Here is a 3,868-nt window from a genome sequence, read left to right as displayed (position 1 = left end):
TAATGCCCTACTACCTTAGAGTCATTACTAAGTGAGTTTAAAATGTGCAATTAACTCGCTAAACGAGGTTTTTAGAACAAAAGTTTGACTAAGCAAACGTCAAGGCTGTAATATTTGAAAATACTCTAATTCATTGAAAATCTCAAGTGTCTATCATTTGGGATCCCAAAATACAGTTTATAAAATATTTACAACTCAAAAATGGGTTTACAGATAATTAACTATCAAAATCACATTTTAATACAGCCATTTCTCAAAATGCCCCCAACCAAAGTAGTCGGGCAGGCCAAACATGTACGCGCCGCTTCAAGCTCTCCGTACTCATGGCTGGTTGACTTTTTCTTTGCCCTTATCTGCAACACAGAGCACCCGTAAGCCGAAGCCCAGCAAGAAAACTCATACAACACATAACATATGCATATTATATAATCAACATATTAGATAATCCACAGATAAACAGATAGTCCATCAGACTAAACAAATACGGCCATGCTGTCCCAGAAGCGTTACCAAAGCCTGGGGTCTCGGTTCTCACCATAAGGATATCCCATGTATCCATTGGGGTCTCACCTTAACAATAAGCACTCCATGTGCTAAGTGTTATTCCCGGCCCCACTGCCATTCTCGGCCTTCGCCGTTCTCGGCTCCTTGCCGTTCCCAGATCCTTTGCCGTTCATTCTACTATAATCACATATAGCATAACTAAAACAACATTCAAGAATATAATAATTCAATCAAGGCTACACCCTAACATGTAATAAAATCTAGGGACGTGCCCTGCAACAACACTATGGGTCCATGCCCTGCTCTACGGGTACTATAGTTTTCTTATCTGTGTTTCGAGCCTCTGAATGCACCAAAGTCATGAGCACGGTCCTCTATCCTGAGCCTCTCCGAAAACCTAGTCACAACACATATAAAACACTCTTTGATACAAACCAATCCAAAACCACTTCCCGGAATAAATCCCATACTCTCGGGACCTCCAATTTCAAAAAGCAGCACAACGGAAACATCCCCCGAACCCCCGGGACAAATGAGCAAAAATGAAAATTTTCCCTCTCCTGAAAATAGCCTAGCGCCGCGGCACTACCCTTTGAGGGCCGCGGTGCCCAGAAGGTCCCCCAACTCCTGATGCAGCCTTGCGCCGCTGTAACGCTCTACTTTCTTAGAGCCGTTACTAAGTGAGTTTAAAACGTGCACTTAATTCGCTAATCGAGGTTTTAGATCCAACAGTGTAACTAAGCCATATACTGAGGATAAACTTTAGAAATAAACTCATTTCATTAAAAATCTTAAAAGTTTAATACTTGGGATCCCAAAATACAGTTTAGAAATATTTACAACATACAAACTGAATCAAGTCGACTAAACGACAAAATCTAGGGTTGTTTACAAACATCTCCCAAAATCCACCGGCTGTGGCAGCCAGGCTGGCCAAACATGTACACACTGCTTCATGCCTGCTACGCACGTGGTTGGTTGGCTTTCTCCTTACCCTTACCTGCACCACAGAGCATCTGTAAGTCGAAGCCCAGCAAGAAAACCCACAAACAGATAACATATGCAAGACATATATCAAGCATATAACACAGGCCACCAATGGGCTAAACACATACGGCCTAGCCGTCCCAGGCGTTTACCAAGCCCTGGGCTCGCGGTCCACACCGTGAGGATATCCCAGGTATCCTTTTAGGGACTCGCCTTGGTAACTCGCACTCCACGTGCTCAACGCTGCTCCCGGCCCCTTGCCGTACTCGGCCTTGCACTTAACATGCCTAACGCCGTTCCTGGCCCCTTGCCGACCTCGGCCTACACCGTTCCTGGCTCTTGCCGATCATTCACATAATAGCACTCATAGAATAATAAATAAGTACAGAATACTAACAGATACAGTCTAAGGGTCACGCCCTGCAATTCAAACATATTGGGCTCTACCCTGCATACCAGTTCTATTTAAGCACATTGGGCTCAGCCCTGCATACAAGCTCTATGGGAACAAGGGTTTTCTTACCTGAGTCCCGAGCTCTCTGAGCACCGATGTCCCGAGCACAGTCCTCTAGCTCGAGCCTCGCTGAAACCCTAGTCACAACACAATAACCATATCCATCCATCAAGTTCTAATCCATTAAATAACGTCGAGCCATAACTCTAACCTCCGGGACCTTGAATTCTATCAATCCGGGTGATAAAATCCATCCCAAGCCTTAACCATTGAGTTCCCAAGCCTAAACACCCTTAAAAACACAAGCTGGTACTAAGGGTCGCGGCTCTACCCTCAAGCACCGCGGCTAGCCTCAAAACAGAGGCTAGCATCTCACTGACACCCACACGGGCCGGGGCGCGCCAACCAAGTGCCGTGGCACGCATGAATCCTCTCGGCCTCCCATGGCCGTGTGCACACGGGCCGCGGCGCGCCCCTCCTAGGGCCGCGACCCTCACCACCGAACCCAGAATTTCCATCACTTTTCTTGCATTTTTCCTCAAGATAACACACTTAAAACTCATCTAATAAGCCCAGATAATTAACACAATCATTTCATCTCAATAACAGCACCAAAACCCCATTGAATCCTACTCCAAAGCTCAACTAAAATACTTAAAACATATCAAACTCAACCAACATGCAACTCTTACAAACCAGCAGCAAATTTAAGCATAATCCTATAATTAAAACTTACCCTTTGCTGAACTCAATCCTTGAAGTTGATCCTCAATCCCCAAGCTTCAAGCTCCTAAGTTTCCTCAGCCCAAATCCTTGCTTAAGCTAGCTTACACCAAATTCCCTTGAGTTGTTTCTTAGAGAGTGAAAGAGAGAGATAAGAATGGTGAGGAGCTAACCTTAGCTGAAAACAGAAGTATAAGTCGGTTCCCCAAAGCTTCTAATTAATTCTCCCTTTTTTTTTTATTCAGCTTAAGTCTATGTGGTTACCTTAAGGCTCGGGGTACCAAAACGTCCCCGAGGGAAAAATGGTAAATTTCCCCAATATTCCCGCCCAGACATTCTATCCTTAAATATATCTCAAAATATTTATTTTCATGTCCCAATAACCCCATAACACCTAGTACCCAAATTACCCCTCGACTCGCCCCTAGTCCGAATCTCAACCCTGTTGTGACTTTCTGACTATCCGCTCACCAGGACTGTCTCAGACCGTGCTGCACAAACATATCTCATACATATAACATTTATCACATTTATACCCCTACTATCAAGACGGGGTCCACATGCCCATTTAACTAAACTAAATATGCATCATAATCATGTATTCACATAAATCCACATATAAGCATATTAAATCATTTATTGCCCTCCAGGCACACTAATCAAGGCCCTAAGCCCAATTAGAAAATTCGGGTTGTTACAACTATCCCCTGCTTACGGAAATTTCGTCCCCGAAATTACTTGAGCAACTCGGGATACCGCTCCCTCATCTCTAACTCAAATTCCCATCTCGCCTCCTCAACCTTGCCGTTTCTCCACAACACTTTTACTAAGGCAATGGTCTTGCTCTGCAAGACTTTATCTTTCTGGTCAAGAATCTGAACCGGCTTCTCCTCATAGGACAAATCTTGGTCAAGCTCCAGATTCTCAAAACTTAAAGCATGCACATCATGAATTCCTAATAAAGCTAGAGGCATCACTAATCTATAAGCTACCTCTCCAACTTGTTCCAGAATCTCGAAGGGCCAACAAACCTAGGGCTCAACTTGCCCCGAACACCAACCATTTCACACCCCTGCATTTCAGGTCTAAATAACTTTTTTGTCAACTCTGGAGGCGATCATATGCGCTCTAATCTTCTCAATCGCCTCATAGGTCCTCTGAACCATCTCTAGACCCAGATATCTCCTCTCACCTGTCTCA

The sequence above is a fragment of the Humulus lupulus genome, chromosome 3 (genome assembly GCF_963169125.1).
Source record: "Humulus lupulus chromosome 3, drHumLupu1.1, whole genome shotgun sequence".
Lineage (NCBI taxonomy): Eukaryota > Viridiplantae > Streptophyta > Magnoliopsida > Rosales > Cannabaceae > Humulus > Humulus lupulus.
The sequence above is the reverse complement of the archived record's forward strand: the minus strand, read 5'-3'. Positions refer to the sequence as shown.